General features: G+C 42.7%; 1 pseudogene; it reads right to left on the bottom strand.

The window, feature by feature from the left end:
- Positions 1-15,873: 15,873 nt before the first annotated feature.
- On the bottom strand, positions 15,874-15,991 carry LOC126290516 (5S ribosomal RNA; annotated as a pseudogene).
- Positions 15,992-23,985: the final 7,994 nt, after the last annotated feature.

The raw sequence follows: 23,985 nt of genomic DNA, 5'->3' as shown, positions 1-23,985 counted from the left end.
GACGTCTAGTTACGACTCTGACAGTTGACATGTACGTAATAACCCATTCACGTCCACTGTGCATTACGACGGACTTAGGCAATTACAGCACGACAATGCGACACGTAGAGAACTGCTGCAGAGCGGCTCCAGGAACCTCTTCCGAAATTAAGCACTTTCGCTGGCCACCAAACTCCCAAGACATGTACATTATTGAGCATATCTGGGATGTCTTTTAACGTGCTCTTCAGATGAGATCATCACCTCCTTGTACTCTTACGGACTTGTGGACAGTCCTGCAGGATGCGTGGTGTCGATTGCCTCCAGCACTATTTCAGACATTAGTCGAGTCCATGCCATGTCGTGGTGTGGCACTTCTGTGTGTTCGCGGGTCCCTAAAGATATTAGGCAAGTCTACCAGTTTCTTCGACTCTTTAGTGTACTTTTGCTATGATCAAGCCTAAAATAAATGCAGGTGCGTGGTTTCTTTTCTGTTAGGACACTTCCGACGGAACAGACACCACACCTTTATTTGTATGAGCGAGGACGACTCTCAGTACTGTTAATACGGATGCGTCGTATATGCGGATCCCCTGCGGGAGCAGATGGCTAATGGATAGAGACGCTACTTTCGCTTGACGGGTTGAGAATATGGGTTGGATGGGAAGTGTGTCCGTATGGCCGATGCGGTTAAGGCAACCGTTCTCGACAGGTAGAGCATTCAGGTTTGAGTCAGGGTCTGGCTCAAATTTTCAAAATTCCCGTCGATTTATTTCAACGCCTGCAGACGTTAGGATGACCTGATTTCTCTTAATCATCTAAATTAGATGGTTTGACACCACGCACGACTTGACGAATGTGTGTTATATGAGCACATGAAGGGGTCATCATGTTTCTGGTTTGTCTGTTTTCGTTTTCATTTTTTCTTTAGTCTATGGGTGGACAATGAAACTAATTAAAGCATCGTAAGTAAAATTTTTCGTTTTCAGCCATAAATGTTACAGATGCTTAATGTCAAATGTGTAATATATTAACCCATTTACAAAGTAATCAAACGTTTGACCTATGAATGAGATGTTACAGGCGTAACACTATTTCGCTCTCTAATTTGTACTTGTGCTGGTAAAATTTTAGCTACGGAGCACAATGTTTTTTTGATAGCGACATTACGACCATAAGACTCTTAACGCCTCAATGGTGCTGGCTCGCAGATGATATAACCCTTCTGGCCAGATGTAAGGATAGTCTTGGAAAACCTGGTGAAATACGTGTACGGCATACTTAGCAGAGAATGTACCATAAGTACAAACAAAGACGAACGTGATGAAGAGTACTGGACGGGAGGATAATGAAATTCTTAATATGAGAAGGCCGGCCGCTGTGACCAAGCGGTTCTAGGTGCTTCAGTCCGGAACCGCGCTGCTGCTATGGTCGCAGGTTCGAATCCTGTCTCGAGGATGGATGTGTGTGATGTGCTTAGATTAGTTAGGTTTAAGTAGTTCTACGTCTCAGCGACTGATGAGCTCAGATGTTAAGTCCAATAGTTCTTAAAGCCATTTGAACTATTTTGAATATTAGAAGTGGGAACGGTACAGTTGTGGAAGAAAAGAAAAATTCTCGTACCTACATAGTGGGCAAAATAACGCTTGGCCGTAAAATATTTGACCCGCCTTAAGATAGCAACATCATTGACGTCTGGTGCGGATGACGTAAGTTGGATTGCCTAGCTTAAGTTGCGCGAAGTACACTAATGGAAAAATATCACAAAACTAAAAATAATTAATTTACAATAATGAAATTTCGGGAATACAATTGTCTAGGTAACGTATTTTAGTGATTAACAATGTAACATCACAGATGAACGTAAACGTGAGACAAGGCATTCCAATTGTGAAATGCTGGTACATTGAGCTGATTGCTGGTACATTAAGCTGATTGCAAGCATGTACACGTGCATGCATTGTGTTGTACAAGAGCCGGTCTCAGTTCCCGTGATAGAGTTCCACGCCTGTTGCACATGCTCGATCAATACAGGGACGGTTATTCCTGGCTGTGGAAAACGCTGGAGTTGTCGTCCAACGATGTTCCATATGTGTTCTATTGCAGCCAGATCCGGTCATTGGGCTGGCCAAGGCTACATGTAGAAACTCTTTAGTGCACGTTTGGTTATAAGAGAGTTATGTGGGCAACCGTTATCCTGTCGGAAAACCCCCCTTGGAATGCTATTCACGAATGGCAGCACAACATATGTCGCCGAACTGACGAACAAATTCGTAGTCTGGAGGCGTGGGATAACCATGAGAAAGCTCCTGCTGTCATACGAAATCGCAATCCACACCATGTCTCCATGACTGGTCCGGTGTGTCTAGCACGCAGACAGGTTGGTTGCAGGCCCTCAACTGACCTCTCTATAATCTACACTCGGCCATCAGGGGCACCGAGGTAGAACCAGCTCTCGTAGGAAAGCGCAACAGACCTCCACCGTATCCTCCAATGAGCTCTCGCTTGTGACCGCTGAAGACGTAAATGGCGGTGGTTTTCGGTCATTGGAATGCATGCTACAGGGCTTCTGGCTCGGAGGTAGCCTTGAAGTAACGGATTTGTAACAGTTCTTAGTGCTACTCAGATTGCTGCTGCAGATGCAGTACGTTGCGCCAGACCCATACTCCGAACACGATGGTCTTCCCTCTTGGCATGCTATATTCCCGTGACTACCGCTGCTAGTAACGGGACACAATGATTACATTCCTGCCAAAGCTCTGTGCAATGTCGCAAAGTAACATTCAACTTCTCGTAGCTCTGTTACACGACCTCGTTCAAACTCATTAAGGTGTTGCTAATGGCATCTTTGTTGCCTTAAAGACATTCTTGACTAATACACACAATCTTAAAAGTAACTAACATTCACGACCGTTACAGCCGTGTATTTAAAAGGGTAGGACGTCAAACGGGACGACTTGGAACAGGAGAGACACCATAAAAAATTTTAATTTCCACTGTCTATAATTTTAAAAATAAATTCATAAAACTTTGTCAGAATGACCATAGAGGATTCAGGATTTACACTTATAGTGGCGGAAGTTCACAAATATAAGAAAATAATTCGTATTTCACCTTTTTTTCACTTTCCATTGGCTGCATTTGTTGCTGTAGGTATACTTTTCTTCATGCGTAAGTGAGATTCTTGGATGAATTTCGCACAGCATACAAACCATACTTACAGGTGTATGAAACTCTACAATTTTCTAAATCTATTAAAAACTGTGGTAAAAATTGAGATAATTTACTACAAAATTTGAGTTTTTTCTAAACATGAAGTTTAAAATGTAACAGCTCATTCATTTTTTCATAAATTAAATAATTTCTATAGTTTCATACACCTGTAAGTATGGTTTGTACCCTGTGCAAAATTCATCGAAGAATCTCTCTTACTTATGAAGAAACGTGTACCTGTAGCAACAAACGCAGCCAATAGAAGTGAAAAAATGATGAACTTTCACACGTAAAAAAAAAAAATTATTTAGTTACTTTTTTTTAACTTCCACTGCTATTATTGTGAATCCTGAATCCTTCCTGGCCATGCTGACAAAGTTTTATGAATTTATTCGTAAAGGTATAGACAGTGGAAATTAAAATGTCTCTCCTGCTCCAAGACTGCCCGTTTGACACCCTACTCCCTTTAACCAAAACCTCATTTGAATCCTCATTGTGGTGCTACTGGCACCACTCTTATGCGACTGGCGCCAAATTTGCTGTTTCTTTCCGTCAGTGAATTTTCCGGGCTAGCGTTATTTTACCAACCCTGTAGAAAGTAAGTTTAAATCTCAAGGAAGATATGAAAACAGATTGCTACAGCCGAAAAATGCTGTCTTTAATAAAAGAGCTATACTGGCATTAGACCTTCATATGAGAAGAGCGGCTACGATTGTGGAAGTGCACATCTGGCCACAGCATTCTGTGTATGTGAAACGTGGACCACGGGGAATTTGCGTAACAGGAAACTGGAAACATTTCGAATGTGGTGCTTTAGAAGAATGTAAAAAATTAAGTAGACGGAAAAGTTACGAAATGTAAAACTTCTGAAAAATACAGGTTGGTCAGTTCCCTTACCAGAAGAAACGATTTGTTAGTGGGACATCTGCTGCTGCTGCATACTCGAGTAGTTTACTTCACGCCGGAAGGAGCGGCTAATGGAAAAAATACGAGGGAATTTATTTAATTTTAGACAATGTTCACAAAAACTGTCGTCAGACTATCGCTTTCGGTTTTTAATCACCATCATCAATCGACCAAAATCTATAATCTGATGAACTGTTTGTAATCATTGATTGGAACGGAGAAAAGGAATTCCGTACTTGCAGGATCACTGTCTTTATTCGCGACTATGTAAAACTACCTGGAGGGAATCAAATTATAGAGACTGTTCGGTGCAACAGTCACTTAGCGTTTAAAATATTACCATCAGATAGAAAAAGTGGAGGTTAGCGATAAACTAGTCGAAAGTCTTAATTTAAAAAACCATACGTTCGCAAGCATTAACAGATACGCTGGGTTTTTCTGTTGCCGTAGCGTAATCAACGTTATGCGAGAGTCCTGTTGGTCATTTAGCTCCATTAAGAATCCAACTGCACCGTAGGGACCTCAGAGTACGACATGTACGGAGGTGGCGGGTGCGTACTCCAAGGCCATAAACAGGATGGAGCTATTTGCACGATCGTTGAGATATCGAATGGCTGGCGATGTTGGTGGTTATTGCGAGGACTTAAACAATGACACGCGCAATACGGCTGTGCTTTATTCTGTGGTCCGCACCGTGCTTGTTCGAGAGCCGCGTTTGGACCAACTCTTTTCGAACAGCGTAGGTGATGAGGTTAGGAATATGTAGTCTCATCTTCAAGCACCAAGCGCGGTGTTATGCATGATGGGCTGTTTAGAATCGTGGTGGTGTCACTTCCGTACAATATTCTGCTCCAAAAGCACATCCTCAGAACTTTATTTCTGAAATTAAGGTAAATGTTTGACACTAACATACTTCTTTTGACCAGAAATCCCCTCTTTACTCAACTTTATCTGCAACTTATGTATAAAACAGACTGCAGTTTTAAGTAACGAACGTCATAGAAGGGAGACAGTAGTTGAAAACGGACTGAGGTACGAATGTAGCCTATCCGAAAAATTTTAATCAGTCAGTGCGTGAAGCAAACTGTAAAGTAAACCAAGAAGAAATCTGAGAAATGAATTAAGGTTCAGGGAGAACAAATAATAAATTGAAGATTTGCAAATAAAATGATAATTCTGTAAGAGATAGCAACGAACTTGAAAGAATAGTTTAGCGGAATGGATAGTGTAATAAAACGAAGTTATAATGTGAATATAAACAAAGTAAAACAAGTATAATTTAATATAATAGAATTAAATCAGGTGATTCCAAGATAATTATATTAGTATATGATTCAGAGAAAGTAGTAGATAATGTTTGTTGCTTTCATTAAATGTAAGAAGTATAAAATCTGCCAAAAGAGTCAACTGACCATCAGTTTAAATAAATAGTGGGTTCGGATAGATAAAAGCCGAATTTCAAGTTACATCTAACAGTTCAATCTGCCCTATGCGAAGACCATTGAGAAGGGACACGCTACCCCACATACTGTAACAACAGTCGTTATCTGCAATGTTACAGTAATATTCATAGTCATTCCGCCTCCTAGCAAACGAACAAAAATAATTACCCGCCTGTGCCAAAGACGATAGGTAATACGTCAGTAAAAATACACTAGCGCAATCTTGTTCGCCTTAAGAAAATCATGCTGCAGTTTTCCCCTTTTTTATGCTTTCCTGATTGGATTACAAATTGAATAGTTCGTTGTTCTATTGAAAGATTTTTTACCTGTCTCTCTCTTATACAGTGTCATCAGTAATTCTTCGTCTTTGTCAAAATCGACAAATCGTACGGTAGTGTGGCTTTCGCTCTTAAATTTTGGTTTCCCTTTAACTAGTTGGATGAGTTAGTTCTCTAGTTTGAGTCCAATCATTTCTGTGTATCATCATCTGTAACATAGGCATATATTTTTCCTGATGATTGCTGATACCTATTTTGCGAATTTCTTGTCCAGTATATTGTTTTTACAATTAGAAGCAGATCTCTAAACTCTAGCCATAATCGTATTCTCAAGGAGATTAACCAAACAGTATTTCCTTGTTCAGTAAGCTCTTGTTCAGCAAGTGATGGAACAAAAGAGTCAGTCAACAGCTGACAATTTTAAAATATAGGTGCTTATAATTACGTCATTAATTAAATATCATATCTTTTCGTATCTACAATGACGGGAAAGTGCTATAAAGGCAGTAATAACTCCCTTTAAAATAGAACTGCAGAAGAAATAAAAGAAAAAAGAATTCATTTTCTCGATGGTATGCACTCCATTACTTCCGAGCCTTTCGGTATAACGTTACCATATATTTCCTGCATTCAATCGCAGTGCGACCGTCGCCGGAAACTAAAAGCGTTTGTGACAGTCGTAGCATCTTCGGATCCAATTACCGTATCTCTAGCGCTTCATTTACCGGTTAATTAACCCCTCTCCTCTTCCACAAACTCATGGAAGACCTTTGGAATCCTATACATCCGCGAATTAGGGCAGCAAAATCCTAGCGTACTCCCATCTTTTATGAACCTGAGCCGGTAACCTTCTCCTTCTCCGGTCAGCTTCACATCCTGTCTCAACGTAATTTCCATCGAATTCCCCCTTTCTTTTCCAGAAAACCGTTCATAAATCAGTCCTTAACAACGATCCTTCGCTAAATCAAGGCTTCGTAATCCTTGCCTCTAAAAGTCAATTCTTGTACTCCAATCCTCAGAACATTCTACAACTCTGATCCCTTCACAGTCCTCTCACCAATAAGTTCCTAAATCATTACCTCCATTTCTGCTTAACCACCCACATACACACCGCCTTGTACCGGTAGCTAAATACTCAGTAGTTTTGCCACAACATGACGCGAATACATGTCAAAAAGAATTTTATTGGAATAGACTCAGACCTCAAATCTAACTACACATTTTCTGAGTATTTTGGTATCAGTCATGAATTCAATACTTCTTGGTTCTGTACTGGACTTCTTTTTTCGGCCATGCCAGCTGCACATTAACAGTGAAACACAGTCATGTGCATAGGTTTTCTGATGAGGGATTAACCTCTATGCGTCCTTTGTATGAGTTTCACAGCAATCAGTGGATGAGTGGGGAAAGGACGCTAAGCTCAGCTGTTCCCGCTACGATGACCAGTATTTTTGCATCTGTACCTGAAAGAATCACGATCCGAAAATTTTAGATAGGAAGACACTGACCAGGTGAGGTATGTTAGAATATTCGATCTGGAAGCTTTCGTCCCACCAGTGGACGGTGAGTTGCATGAGCTCCGAACACAAACCACAACACAAACTTTTTGAAAACATTATCAGCGACCTTTAAAATTAAGATTTAAAGATTAAAAACAGTCTTGATAGACTATTTTCAACCTTTAAACCACAACACACTTTTGATAATCTCACATGAACGACGATTACCGTGTCAGTGAACTTCCCATGTTGAGATAGACTATGAGAAATTGTTTCTGCAGCAATGTATGCAAAAATTATAATTTTCCTGCTTTCGTGTTACTTACAGTGAAATTTATGTGTCATTTGTTTCTGTCTGTCGCATGTGGTATGCAGGTCAACTTGCTTATGATAACATCAGTAGCAGCCTAGACGAGCGAATGCGGTGCTCTTCATGCAATTCAACAACTGATCACAGTATCTGCTTATACGACAGCAGGTTTGGCCACTGCAGTACAACGGAATACCGTCACAGAGTGAGAAACAAAACTGTTAATGTCTATTTTTAAGGGTTATCCCATCAAGAATCACTTTTAGGACCATTCAAATCAGATGTGGATTTAATAAATCATTCATTTGTTCTAATATCGCGACACATATCAGAGATGACAGAGAATAAGTTTCCAACGGAATGAACATAGAGTACAAGTGACTGAGAAACTTCTCTAACGCAACGAGGACACAGCCATCTAAAATACTGAAACACAAAGCTGTCTAGCAGCTGAGTTTCATCAAGAATGACCGGTTAACGTTATGGGGAGGTACATCAATTACGTGGAAGACAGCTTGCGAAATTCTACAAGCTCTACTAATCAGTGCAGCTTGCGAATGCAAAGTAGACGAAGACCATGAAATAGTGCAATTAATCAGGCAATAGAATTTGTGTAGCAAATCCTGCGAGTTGTGATCTGCTCAAACCTCCACGGCAGGACTGTAAATTTCGAAAGTATTACTTGATAAAACTAGCTGCCCACTTTTTAGAAAACACTATGTGGAAGAGGTATCTCAATGTTAGTGTCAATGTGACCACCGGCATGTTGCTTCATTAATGTAAATACAGGGAAATCGTGCAGAAATTTCCCATTCTTTTCTTACACAATGCATCTAAACAAGCAAGAAGTTGGTGTTAGCTGCTAGTCGTGTTCCACTCATTGGTCGAGCTTTACGCACCGACGTACAGTGATGGGTAAGACGCAGTTGATTGGAAAATAAAACATGGAGTGTAAGACTGTGAATTTTCTCACGGTGTCTGAGAAGGGCAACGGCAACCCGTTCTTAGATGTGCAATTTGTGATTCTCATTGAGATACTACAGACTTGCAGCAGCTTAGCAACAGACAGCCTTCAAAGGAGAAAACATCGTTTGCTGAAAAAGCTCCGTGCAAGGGCTAACTGCACCGGCCCCCCGATACTGCAGTGGTCTGGGGACCTATGTCTCTTCACCAGAGCCTCTGTGACTGACCTCCAGTGGCCAAGCCAAACCACCGGTGTCCTCTCATTTCTAACAAGAAAATGTGAATCCTTCTTCCTGTGCTTATCTCAATTATAGCTAAGAAATAAGCGTAAAAATAATCAAATATCGCACAGCGAACTGTGATTGTCATGTCAAAACAGACGAGACCACTTTTACAAGAAAGGCATGTTTAAAAGTAGAAATAGCCATGTATGGTTTGGCGAAATCCAACAAGCATAATGTGTGTGCCGATCTTATCAATACCACATTACAGTGAATTTATGGGGTGGTGTTGTCCATGATATGCAATTGGACCTTGCGTGCTTCCTGACATGTGCTATCACAGTTATTTAATGACGTGTCACTGAGGTCTCCTTATGTGGTTTCAACGTGACGGGTCGCCGGCACACTTTGCACTCTATATTAGAAAGCAGGACATTGGATTGTTCTCCGATTGTCAGCCCAGTCACCAGACATAACACGAATGGACTTCCGGGGGTATTTGCTTAGTGTCCTAGTATCCGGTCCATACTCACATGGACCAGGTACTTAGGATTTTCGCGGTAGCGGAAGTAGTATGCCCAACTTCAGGCATACTGGTGTGTATGGGACAATCGAAGCTCCATATTGTGCCCTGATAACGCTGGTCGACATTTCAAACAATACATGCAGGAGTACTGTTCTGCATTTGTTTCGTGCTGTTCTTCACGTTAACAGGCCGTGATAAAATTGTATGTCAGATTCTCGAAAAATGAGTGTGTAGCACGATGGACTGTTTAAAGAACGTAATTTTCCGATTATGGCTGTAGAATGTTCTATTGATCTATTCCAATTTCGGCGTTACGCTGTTTCCAAGCATAATTATCGCATGTCATGTCACAACACACATATCAGTTTCACAGTACACTTGCACGGTTGTGTCCAGCTTTATAGCTACGGAGTCGACTGCTGCGATCACTCACCCAAGTAACATACAGTCAAAACATGAGCTTTTCCCATGCCGAATGAAATAAAAACGTCACGTTATGTTACTTGTCACTGTTCGCAACTATGGTCTCCATCGCTATAAAATGGGACGCAAACCTACAAGGGTATCGTTGCCTATAGCTTATGTTCTGTGCTGTCAGATGGCATCGATTATTTGCTCACGACAGTGGTGAAACAAAGAAACTGTAATACCAGAATAAAAACTACTTCTATAGCCATAAGCATAAAATGATGTCCGTTTAACTGTGCATATGTTTCGTCTAAGGTTTGTTGCAAATGTTCAAATGTTTGTGAAATCTTGTGGGACTTAATTGCTAAGGTCATCAGTCCCTAAGCTTACACAGTACTTAACCTAAATTATCATAAGGACAAACACACACACCCATGCCCGAGGTAGGATCGGAACCTCCGCCGGGAGGTTTGTTGCAAAACTCAGTGCAAATGGCACGTTTTGGTGAATGCATACTGCAGGCTTTTTCGCTTTACGAATCAATTTTCACAAATACAAGGGAAACCGGGTCGATAAACCAAAGAAATCATGACTACTTTATAGAGAGACCACTGGTTCCTTATACCAAAATACTCAGCAAATATCCATGAACAGCCTACGAAATTCTGTCGGTGGCTTTATGCATCATCCTGTACGCTGTAAGTCCAAAAGGTTCGACACTGGATTACTATTGAAACAAAAGTTAAAGTGGTGGTTTTAACGTTTTAGCCATCCCATCTCCCCCTCCTTCCCCATTTGTGTACAATGCACACAACGTTCATTCAACCATGTGAAGCTGCCTTGGGATGTTGTTCAACACCCACGTCACACTCGTTTGAATGTTGGTTATTTCGTCAAAGCGTTGACCCTTGATGTGAATCACTGCAAAATGGTTCAAATGGCTCCGAGAACTATGGGACTTAACATCTGAGGTCAGCAGTCCCCTAGAACTTACAACTACTTAAACCTAACGAACCCAAGGACATCACACACCTCCATGCCCGATGCAGGATTCGAATCTGTGACCGTAGCGGACGCGTGGTTCCAGACTGAAGCGCCTTGAACCGCTCGGCCACACCGGCCGGCGAATTACTGCAGTTTACCGTTTTGTGGCAGGTTCGTATTCATAACATCAAATCTCGTCACCCGTAATGATTTTTATTCAGAAAAGAATTATTAACATATTTCAGTTAAGTTAATTCGCGACAGGCATCAAAGCATCATAGATTTTGTTCGTGAGTCAATGTGTGTGGGACAACACACATATTTCTTGCCTACAAAACATTTAAGAAAGATTGAATTTTCTTATTTTGAGAGATTTGAAGGGCGATTTGTTTAATTGTAACAACCATTCGACAGCCAAGACCGCATAAAATATCTCTTTTATTTAGGAGAACCGGTTTCAACGGACAATGCTATCATCTTCAGGTCTTAAAATGTTTTTGTTGTAAAACTTGTTCATTTTACGCTGACGTCAGACGGAAGATGTCAAATGGATAAAAATAGCAAAAGGTGTTCTTCGTTCTTTTTTTTTTTTAATATTTTAGCTTCAAATGGCTCTCCCCACTATGGGACTTAACAATATTTTAGCGATGAGAAACCTTTAATAATGTTCAATCTTTATCCACTTGACATCTTGGGTGTGATGTCAGCGTAAAATGAACATGTTGTACAACAAAAAGATTTTAAGACCTGAAGATGGTGATGATGTATGATTCCTGTGGCGCTCAACTGCACGGTCATCTGCGCCCATACAGAATCCCAATTTTTACATAGTCCAATTTTTTCAAAATCCAATCCAGCCATTTTCAAGAATGATGATGATGAAATGATGAGGACAACACAAACACCCATCCCCAGGCAGAGAAAATCCCCAACCCGGCAGCGAATCGAACCCGGGACTCCGTGATCCAGAGGCATCAACGCTAGCCACTAGATCACGAGTTGAGAACAGACCCGCAGATGTTAGAACCTGTTGAAACCGGTTGCCTTAAAAAAAGTGTCATGCGATGTTGGCTTTTGAGTGTATTATAACATTTTGGAATTAGAGGCATGCGTATTCATATACAGTTATATGTAAACAGGCAGAATACGGCGCTGCGGTCAGCAATACCTATATAAGTCAACAAGTGCCTGGTGCAGTTGTTAGATCGGTTAGAGCTGCTACAATACCAGGTTATCAAGATTTAAGTGCGTTTGAAAGTGGCGTTATGGTCGGCGCAAGAGGGATGGGACACAGCATCGCCGAGGTAGAGATGAAGAGGGGTTTTTCCTCCCCGACCATTTCACAAGTATATCGTGAATATCAGGAATCCAATAAAACATCATATCTTTGACATCGTTGCGGCCGGGACCAACGACGACTGAAGAGAATAATTCAAAGTGACACAAGTGCAACCGAATAAAACAATACCAATAGCCGTTATGTAGGTTTATTTCTAGGCGACCAGTTTCGACGATAAACTGCGTCATCTTCAGGTAGTGTATCGTCGAAACTGGTGGCCTAGCAATAAACCTAAACAACGGTGATTGGTATTGTTTTCTTGGATATTGATCGGCCGTAGTCTCCCAGCCAGAAGATGGAATTACATCCATTGAAGTGCAAATTGCTGGAGATTTCAATGCTAGGTCATCAATAGGCGTCAGCGTGCGAATCATTCAACGAAACATCATCGATATGGGCTTTCGGAGCCGAAGGCCTGCTCGTGTACTCTTGATGACTGCACGACACTTGACTGTTGATGACTGGAAACATGTTGCCTGGTCGGACAAGTCTCGTTTCAAATAGTGTGGAGTGGATGGACGTGTATAGGTATGGAGACAACCTCATGAATCCGTGGACCCTTCATGTCAGCAGGGGATTTCTCAAGCTGATGGAGGCTCTGTAGTGGTGTGAGGCGTGTGCAGCTGGAGTGATATGGGACCTCTGATGCGCCTACATACGATTCTAATGGGTGACACGTACGTCAGCATCCTGTCTGACCACCTGCATCTATTCATTTGCATAGCGGATTCAGACGGACTTGGGCAGTTCCAGCAGGAGAATGGGACACACCACACGTTCAGAATTGCGGCGGAGTGACTCCAGCAACACTCTTCTGAGTTGTAACACTTCCGTTGGCCACCAACTCCTCAGACATGATCATTATTGAGCATATCTGGGATGCCTTTTAACGTGCTGTTCAGAAGAGATCTCCATCCCCTCGTACTCTTACGGATCTATGGACAGCCCTGCAGGATTGATGTTGTCAGTTTCCTCCAGCACTACTCAAGAAATAAGTCGAGTCCATGCCACGTCGTGTTGTGGCACTCCTGCGTGCTCGCGGAGGGCCTACACGATATTAGGCAAGTGTTCCAGTTTCTTTGCCTCTTCAGTGTATTTCTTCTCTTTTAAAAATTTTGGAAAACGTGTCGAACATATGACTTACAGAGGTAGCTCCAGTGCTATTGGTTACAGAACACCTTTGACACACTAGGGGCGTACGACTGTTCCTTAACCCTGCCTATTCGCAACTGCTAGTAAAATGCACCTGTTGTTGTTGTTGTGGTCTTCAGTCCTGAAACTGGTTTGATGCAGCTCTCCATGCTACTCTATCCTGTGCAAGCTTCTTCATCTCCCAGTACCTACTGCAACCTACTTCCTTCTGAATCTGCTTAGTGTAGTCATCTCTTGGCCTCCCTCTACGATTTTTACCCTCCACGCTGCCCTCCAATACTAAATTGGTGATCCCTTGATGCCTCAGAACATGTCCTACCAACCGATCCCTTCTTATGGTCAAGTTGTGCCACAAACTTCTCTTCTCCCCAATCCGATTCAATACTTCCTCATTAGTTATGTGATCTACCCATCTAATCTTCAGCATTCTTCTGTAGCACCACATTTCGAAAGCTTGTATTCTCTTCTTGTCCAAACTATTTATCGTCCATGATTCACTTCCATACATGGCTACACTCCATACTAATACTTTCAGAAATGACTTCCTGACACTTAAATCTATACTCGATGTTAACAAACTTCTCTTCTTCAGAAACGCTTTTCTTGCCATTGCCAGTCTACATTTTATATCCTCTCCACTTCGACCATCATCAGTTATTTTGCTCCCCAAATAGCAAAACTCGTTTACTACTTTAAGTGTCTCACTTCCTAATCTAATTCCCTCAGCATCACCCGACTTAATTCGACTACATTCCATTATACTCGTTTAGATTTTGTTGATGGTCATCTTATATCCTCCTTTCAAGACACTATCCATTCCGTTCAACTGCTCTTCCAAGTCCTTTGCTGTCTCTGACAGAATTACGATGTCATCGGCGAACCTCAAAGTTTTTATTTCTGCTCCATGGATTTTAATACCTACTCCGAATTTTTCTTTTGTTTCCTTTACTGCTTGCTCAATATACAGATTGAATAACATCGGGGATAGGCTACAACCCTGTCTTACTCCCTTCCCCAACACTGCTTCCCTTTCATGCCCCTCGACTCTTATAACTGACATCTGGTTTCTGTACAAATTGTAAATGGCCTTTCGCTCCCTGTATTTTACCCCTGCCACCTTCAGAATTTGAAAGAGAGTATTCCAGTCAACATAGTCAAAAGCGTTCTCTAAGTCTACAAACGCTAGAAACGTAGGTTTGCCTTTTCTTAATCTAGCTTCTCAGATAAGCCGTAGGGTCAGTATTGCCTCACGTGTTCCAACATTTCTACGGAATCCAAACTGATCTTCCCCGAGGTCGACTTCTACCAGTTTTTCCATTCGTCTGTAAAGAACTCGCGTTAGTATTTTATAGCTGTGACTTATTAAACTGATAGTTCGGTAATTTTCACATCTGTCAACACTGCTTTCTTTGGGATTGGAATTATTACATTCTTCCTGAAGTCTGAGGGTATTTCGCCTGTCTCATACATCTTGCTCACCAGATGGTAGAGTTTTGTCAGGACTGGCTCTCCCAAGGCCGTCAGTAGTTCCAATGGAATGATGTCGACTCCGGGGGCCTTGTTTCGACTCAGGTCTTTCAGTGCTCTGTCAAACTCTTCACGCAGTATCGTATCTCCCATTTCATCTTCATCTACATCCTCTTCCATTTCCATAATATTGTCCTCAAGTACATCGCCCTTGTATAGTCCCTCTATATACTCCTTCCACCTTTCTGCTTTCCCTTCTTTGGCTAGAACTGGGTTTCCATCTGAGCTCTTAATATTCATACAAGTGGTCCTCTTTTCTCCAAAGGTCTCTTTAATTTTCCTGTAGGCAGTATCTATCTAACCTCTAGTGAGATAAGCCTCTACATCCTTACATTTGTCCTCTAGCCATCCCTGCTTAGCCATTTTGCACTTCCTGTCGCTCTCATTTTTGAGACGTTTGTATTCCTTTTTGCCTGCTTCATTTACTGCATTTTTATATTTTCTCCTTTCATCAATTAAATTCAATATTTCTTCTGTTACCCAAGGATTTCTACTAGCCCTCGTCTTTTTACCTACTTGATTCTCTGCTCCCTTCACTACTTCATCCCTCAAAGCTACCCATTCTTCTTCTATTGTATTTCTTTCCCCCATTCCTGTCAATTGCTCCCTTATGCTCTCCTTGAAACTCCGTACAACCTCTGGTTCTTTTAGTTTATCCAGGTCCCATCTCCTTAAATTCCCACCTTTTTGCAGTTTCTGTGTCTTAAAATCGTCAATTTAACTTGTCACCGTGGTTACTGCGCTGACGTCGCTTACACGTCAAGAATAAAATTATTCTCGTATCGAAATGATAATTAAATCAAAATCCTTAGCTGCCCACAGGTGTTGTTGATATACATGAACGGGGACAGCTGAAAATGTGTGTCCCGTCCGGAATTCGATCCCGGGATCTCCTGCTTACATGGCAGGCTCTATCCATCTTTTTTTTTCCTTCTTTCATATTTGATTCGATATAGTTCGTTGTGTTTTGTCTTGACGGACGTCACAAGACATCCGTTAAAGTTGATCGTTGTGTTTCTTTTTTTTTTTGTAGGGAGCTGACAGCCCTCTGACCGAACACGCTGAGCTACCGAGTCGGCATCCATCTGAGCCACTGGCATCACAGGGCTGAGTACACCCCGAAAAATGGCAACAGCGCATGGTGGCCCGGATGGTCACCCATCTAAGTGCCGGCCACGCCCGACAGCGTTTAACTTCGGTGATCTGACGGTAACTAGTGTATCCACTGCGGCATGGCCGTTGCCCCATACATCAATGGGGACAGCTGAAAATGTGTGCCTCGACCGCGACTCGAACCCGGGATCTTCTGCTGGCTCAGATGAACAGTGTGTCTGCCATGTAAGCAGGAGATCTTGGGTTCGAGTCCCGGTCGGGGCGCACATTTTCAGCTGTCCCCATTGATGTATATCAACAGCACGTGTCGGCAGCTAAGGGTTTAGATTTAATTAGCGTTACATTCTAGAGAAGCTGCACGGTCATCAATGGTACGTGTTCTTTCGGGAACAGATACCATCTTCATATATTCTCTAAATGTTTTCGACGGATGATGTACACAGTATAAAATCACATTGTAACCCAACGTTTCGTCCCCATCTACGGAGGACATCTTCAAGGGGGTTCGTGGCTTCTGTTAACTTCCGAAACACACACTGTCTCACTACTGTCAGTAGTGAGACAATGTGTGTTTCGGAAGTTAACAGAAGCCACGAACCCCCTTGAAGATGTCCTCCGTAGATGGGGACGAAACGTTGGGTTACAATGCGAAATCCATCAGACCACGGCATAATAGCCCGGAAAAGAATTTTATTAATCATGACAGTTCCGGCCGTGAAAGTTTACATTTTACAAGTATAAAATCAGTTATTCGGTGAGCAAAGAAAAAAAACTACTGCAGGTAATTACAGCGTTACAAACGACGTTCGATTATCGCTCTTCAGTTCGCGGATGTCTTCGGCGTAACGTTGAATGGGAAGCCAATGGTAGAGCTCTCTGAGAGACGAGATTTGCAGGCCGTCCTTCGCGAATGGTTCGAAGGCTGCAACGGGCGAGAGCTAGAGGCAAAGCGGACTCTGACCGCCGGAGCCGGGTCGTACACAGCAAAGCGCGGTGCGTGCGGAGGAGTCTGGAGCTTATCTGCTCCGTCCTTATAATAGCGGACTCATCTATTGATCACTCGCAATCAGAATAACCTTTGCTCGGCGTCGGCCTCAGCAAGTGGATCCGAAATAGAAGCGCCCGCACTCTCCTGTATCTGCGCTGCCATCGGCGGCCCTCGCAGAGTCGAGGTAAGCTCGCTCCCCCCCCCCCCCCCCCCCCCCCCAAGGCCCCCTTCCCCGACCCCCCTGGGAGACTCGGCATGTTATCGCCCGTTCGTGGCGCTCCGATTCCGTTTATAAAGGCTCCTCCGCCCGACGCCGGGAACAGGTCGCACAAGCCATTCCGCAGACCGACATAAAATCACGTCGTTCAATTTGCGTAAAACAAGTCGACCTCGTAAGACGTTATTACAGATAGGGAACGCTCCACCTCTTCAGATTTTCTAGAGTTGTGTCTTCAACAGCGCAGCCGATTGGGAATGGTTATCTCTCGAAATATACCGCTCTAAAACTATTTGTGAGCTGACAGCTGACTCCTCCATGCTGCATCGTTACTCATTTCGTGTAGTCGCACGTTACAAGCAAATCCTACTACGAGGTGAGGCAGATAACACATCTAGAACGAGTAAACAAATTAGGTGAGGTTATCGCTAGGTTATCGCGCGCAATGTGTCAGATAACACCAACGTATTTTATTGGAACTACACTGCACAAAACGATTAAAGGAGAACTTATTCGAACGAACTTAACCCCTTCCATTGCGACACAGAAGTTTGGGTTGGGTTGTTTGGGGAAGGAGACCAGACAGCGAGGTCATCGGTCTCATCGGATTAGGGAAGGACGGAGAAGGAAGTCGGCCGTGCCCTTTCAAAGGGACCATCCCGGCATTTGCCTGGAGCGATTTAGGGAAATCACGGAAAACTTAAATTAGGGTGGCTGGACGCGGCATTGAACCGACGTCCTCCCGAATGCGGAATTTTGAAATTAAGCTCAAAGGTACCTACAATCTTCCTCTGTAGCTGCACAAAAGCTCTGCGGAATCTCTTTAAACATCAATGTGTCGACACATGGGAAAAAAAGTCAGAGCTCTTTATTTCATGTAAGGTGTAAGCCGGTTTAATAATGACACATCCTGGATTTCACCACAGCTCTGCCCAATAGCACCGTTGACATGTCACACTGTGGAAAAGTCGTCCCACCCGAACTTTCCCACATTTTCCCCTTTATTTCGACGCCTCTTGGACAGAACCGCAACGCCCAGCATTTAAAGCATCCGGTTTTCTTATGACTGGGTGACGAACGAATTTCAGACACACCATTGCTCAGTATCGAAACATCAGGGGATGGCATAAAGAGTTTCAACAAGACCAACCCTTCCCTTGTGGCGTTGATTCCCACGGCTTTCACTGTCGAAAACAGTTCAGAGTGCGATAAGCAGCAGGAAGAATTTTTTGACAACTTTTGACACTGCTTCTCTAAGGACCTGGTGAGCCTACAACCCCAATGGATGTGATCGAACCCGCTTGGAATTGCAACAGCAACTTTTTTCTGATGTACAGGGTGGATCTACTGTGGTTCGTTCAAAACCTCTCGACTAAACTTGAAACTGATCCGAATCAGAGAACAGTGTTTATGCTTTTTCATTCTCCTCTTTTGCGTTTTCCTAAGGCATGATAACGAAGGAGAGGGGCTGGGGGAGGGGGGGAGGGGTGAGTGGTGTGTGAAATTTACATGTGTGAATAAAAACAGCGAATGGTCCCTTTCAGATCCCCCAGTTGGGCAACAGCCTTTGTGCTGTCTGCACGCTTACGATCGGCACATTATAAATATAGCTGTTCAGAGACAGACAGTCCTTGACTGTGTGACATGCAATAGTTCTAACACCCCAGAGTTGAGTGGTGTTACATAGCTAAACTAGCGCCTGCTGACCACGTGCAAAATCTAAGGAGTGTCGAAAGGGATACCTGTCATGCAGGAGCCAAGACTCACTGTCTGTCTGTCTCTGTACGGGAACAGTTTTAATGTACCCAAGAAAACTGCGCGGGCTGCACTAGGAGTGTTGCCGAAATGGGAGAAAATGGTCTTTGTGGAACCCTCGGCCGTTATATTCATGCATGTCTCGATGTCGCATATGTGCCATGGACACAAGTTACCTGCCAAAGCGCCGGCGATCAGTAGACCAAGTGCTCTTTTTTTTATTTTGGCCTGGAGATTTGCCGAGTTGAGAAGGGCGTGCCTGCCGAAAACGGGGCTATAGACGCTCGAGCAGCTGTGTTTACATCTGGAAACTATGTGAAGGTCCTTTGCAGCGTGTTGGGCAGAGCGCGACACTGCTGATATTGCCCGGAAAGGTCGCAAGGAGGCGGCAGAGACTAAAACAACCTGTTGTCGTGCCGTGGCACTCACGGTGGACAGCATTTTCAAACTGCACAGAAGGCGGCTGAGCGTTAATTTGTCGAGCATACTACAGACTGGATCTTGTGAGCATTCCAGCGTTTGGTCATTAAGCAGCTTTTGATATTTCTGTCACGGAAAAAAGTGTTGTGTCCGTTTGGTTGTGAGTTAGGCTGAGTGTATTTAGGCCATTAGCTGTACTTCTTAAGTTACCATAAGCCTACTGAACTTTTATTCATTGTCATCCACATTAAAGTGCCGGACGGTCCAGTGAGTATTCGGGTTTGTATATAATAATTATTGTGATATGTAAGTTTCTTGTTAACTGGACGGAGTAGTTAAGCTTAAAATTGTCTTTACTATAGGGTGAGGTACATCAGTGGAAGTTCACACGTAATTATTTTAATCTGTGGATTCGGATTTGTATTTTGTAATTATTGTGATACATAAATTATCTGTTAACTTGTTTGAGGGAGCAGTTAAAGCATCAAATTATCTTGTTGTCTTGTGGTGATATTACTTCGAAACCGTGTGGGATGATTCACGCCAGTGGCAGTTCATACATAATCCTTTTCACCGTGTGCATTCGGATTTCTACATTGTACTACTGAAATTTAATGTTCTGTCTATTTCTGTTGTAAACAGACTATGTGCCGGTATGTGTAACGGTACATGGATTTGGTACGGATTTGTTAAGCTTCTGAATTTAAGGAAAAGCCTTAGTTGTTACACAGTTTGGTGTTTAATTGTTCCCTTTTGATTTTACGGATATGTGCCATTGTATTTTGGATAGTTCGAAGACTGATGTGTGTACGTTTCAGTTACGGCCAAGTTGTTTTATATGCGCTAAGTTAGATCACTCCCTTGGCGTTGATGTTTGGTTATCTAAATGATGTGAGTCGGAGACAGCTTAGTTCTGTGGCGTGCTAGCCGGTGTGACAAAAGGTATATTTGCTGGCTCACAATTTTAATCTCTGTATCAGAAAACTGTTTCTTTATGTTCTGGTTGCAAGATTAGTTGCTGTTGACACTTGTTGCCTTTTCACGTGTCCATTTGATACGTTTCGGTGGAGCCTCCCACAGCTAAGCACGCGTCTGTGTTAAATAATTAATTGAGTCGTTAAGTCGTCAGTTACAATGGAGTGGCTTGTCATGATTTTGGATACTGAATTGTATTTTGAAATTTTCTCGTGGACCAAGCTCTATAAAGTTTAAGTGATTTAAGATTCTTTGCCTAATTTTCTTGGTTAAGTTACTCGGAAAGCTCTTCTTGTGAGCTGTTAGGCCTGAAGCAGCTGTTGCTACCAAAACTTTTTCGTGTAGAGCTTCTACATATTGTTCATTAAGACATTGTGATTCTGTTGTTCACTCAACTAGTAAATCTTTTGTTGTTGGTTGCCATGTTATGAATTTCTTTGTTTATAAGCTTGATGTGAACTTTCGAATGGCTGTCATGTGTATATTTCTGAATCCTTTTACATCTTCTAGGCTTCATGATTCTTTCAATTACCTGAGATATTATTTCACCTTATTTGAATTTAATTCAATGTCTATCTTGGTGTAAAGTTTAAAGCAGCCTCTATTCTTGATCTCTGAAGTTTGAGTAAGCTTTGATTGACGACAATAGAGTAACAAGTACAGTTAAATGTAGTTAAGCTTTGATTGGCTGCGAGTCGTGTGTAATGCAAAAGTGTTTAATCACGGACCCCTGACTTGTGAAGATGTCGATTTTGTTTGAGAAATTTTTATTGTGTACTAGATTTTTTCGTTTGGGAACCAGTGCCTTACCGCTCCAACTTAGCTCCCGATGGCCTTAGCGTCCCCTAACTCCCTCCGTGAACAAGCCAATGGAACGGGGCTGATTCAGTTTCATTAGTTACACTGTACAAATTGTGCTGTGCACTTAATATATATATTACTCTTTCATTTACTACATAACGATATCCAATAATCTCATTTTGTCATCACTTATGCTACATACATTTTATACCCATGGTGCTTCAAGGCCTTTATTAATACCAGGATTATTAAAAGCACTTGCCTCCGAAAGGCAAAGATCCCGAGTTCGAGTCTCGGTCCTGCACACAGTTTCAATCTGCCAGGAAGTTTCATATCAGCTCCCACTCCGCTGCAGAGTGAAAATCTCATTCTGGAACCAGGATTATTGCTTATTCGGTCTCAGCAAAAGCTTTAGCTTGGCTGATTCATAATTTTCTAAATGTTCGCCTTTGCACCGATAATCTCATCTGTTCTTCACGAGTATAATTCACGAGCACACTTTACTGTTCGTAAATGACAATCCCTTCACATTAACGTTCTCGGCCGGAGAACTGAGCTTTCATTGTACTTTATCTATTAATCACCACATTCCTAACACACAGCAGTCATTCTTAGAAGTTCTTTGCAGTAGTTTTAAACAGTCTCTACAGCATTTATAAGATCTGCATACACAAAAATTAGTTTTAGACAGTGCATGAGCCCATGTAGCCTGACACTAGCGGATAACTAAGCTTTAGATCTCTAAATGTAGTTGCCTACTGGTAATCACTTTCATCTCTTACTTCTTCCAATTTCTGATGCACCATTTAAAATCGTCCGTCTCCCTCACCACGCACTCAATAGGTAAATCAGAGTTAAGCTGGGATTCATTTTTCTTTTATTTGTTTAGAGCGCAACAGTCCAAATCTAAACTCAAATTAGGTACATTGTCATCGCGTTGTATGATGGTTCTGTCTGAATAAGTATTTGGACCCCATACCCTTTCCATTTAGCTAAAAGCTTCAATTTTTCTGTGTCTAAACTGTGTCATATGGTTCTCCTCGTTAAATATTATCATTAAGCCCTCGTCTTTTGGGGTCACAAAAATCTACTCATTACTTCGTATTTGTGTACCCAATGAACAGGATGGCAGCCGGTCAAGGGATATTTTACTGAAATGGTTTAAGAAATTTACTTCAAAGGCCCAGTGGAATCTTTACAAGTTTGCTCCCAAATTCACGCCGTGTCTACCTAACACAATTCGCTTACCTTTGAAAACCGAGGCTGTTCTGTCCACTTAAAGCTGCTGATAGAAGACGCCCTGACCCCTCTGCTGAAACTGCTAGCGAATTCACGCCATTGGTTTTAGCCAATAGCGTGCGCTGGATACCGATCACGTGTGTGGACGCTGGAGTGTTCTGCGGTGCAGAACACAGTTGCTCCCGTCTCCAGTAATGCAGACCTCGAGCAGAACAGACGGCTTTTCGGAAGGCAGAGCCTCTGGCTCTTCTTTCACTACCGGCCACCAACGTAAGTCAACATGTACCGCTTCCCCTTCAGTTGCCAATTTAATTTAATTGTTCGACCTCCTAGGGTGGCCTAAACCTGCTAACTTCCGACCCTCGGCGCGCCTTTTGTACCCCGTAAATGGTAATATATCCTCTTTATTGTACTTAATTCCCTGTGTTCTCATTTAACGTCAGCCCTGGATGCCCACTATCAAATCCTGACCGCTCGACCCCCTGCACACTACCACCACGAGGCTTATTTAATCAACCTTCTTCCCCCTCCGTTGCAATTTTATACATTAACATTGGTGTCGCAAGTTTCTCTCCCCATCCCCAAACCACGTACTCTTTTACACCAGGTCCTCATTCGGTGTAATTACCTTCTCTATACAGTCATGTGGAATATCTCTGAGTGTAACATTCTCGTCTCGCACATCCCGTGATCATAGGAGGGCTGGCTAGAAGTGGAGACATGTATCTTTCTAGTATTAGAGCGGATTCAGTCTGATTAGTGATTCTGTATTCATGTAACGCATTGTCGAAAATGATCATATTGATAGTCCGGGTGTTATAGTGTGAGGAGGCATGATGTTGCATGGGCGTACTGACTTCTAAACTTCTGAACACAGTACACTCACTAGTCAACGTAATTGTAATACTGTACTCGTTTCTAAAGCGCGTCTCTTCAGTTAGCGCTGATTTCACTTTAAGGACGCCAGTGTGCGACCCCATCGAGGAGCGAAGGTGGACGCGCTCTAGGAACGACAATATTTTACGAACGGACTGCCCTACCTGTTCGTCCGACTTCCGTCCCATGCAGCACGTGCGGGATGGGTTGGGGAAACGTTTTGCTGCGCGTCAACATGCACCAACGACAGTCCTGCAGTTGTGAAGAGCTCTGGTGGAGGCACGGAATGTCCTACTATTTTTTTTTTGTCGTCTGTCTACTGACTGGTTTCCTGTGTTAACCTCTTCATCACAGAGTAGCACTTGCAAACCTACGTCCTCAATTATTTGCTTGACGTATTCCAATCTCTGTCTTCCTCTACAGTTTTTGCCCTCTACAGCTCCCTCTAGTACCATGGAAGTCACTCCCTCATGTCTTAGCAGATGTCCTATCATCCTGTCCCTTCTCCTTATCAGTGTTTTCCACATATTCCTTTCCTCTTCGACTCTGCGTAGAACCTCCTCATTCCTTACCTTATCAGTCCACCTAATTTTCAACATTCGTCTATAGCAGCACATCTCAAATGCTTCGATTCTCCTCTGTTCCGGTTTTCCCACAGTCCATATTTCACTACCATACAATTCTGTACTCCAGACGTACATCCTCAGAAATTTCTTCCTCAGATTAAGGCCGGTATTTGACATTAGTACACTTCTCTTGGCCAGAAATGCCTTTCTTGCCATAGCGAGTCTGCTTTTGATGTCCTCCTTTCTCCGTCCGTCATTGGTTATTTTACTGCCTAGGTAGCAGAATTC

Source organism: Schistocerca gregaria, chromosome 1 (assembly GCF_023897955.1).
Source record: "Schistocerca gregaria isolate iqSchGreg1 chromosome 1, iqSchGreg1.2, whole genome shotgun sequence".
NCBI lineage: Eukaryota > Metazoa > Arthropoda > Insecta > Orthoptera > Acrididae > Schistocerca > Schistocerca gregaria.
Note: the sequence above shows the minus strand (reverse complement) of the source record. Positions and strands in the feature narration are given on the sequence as shown.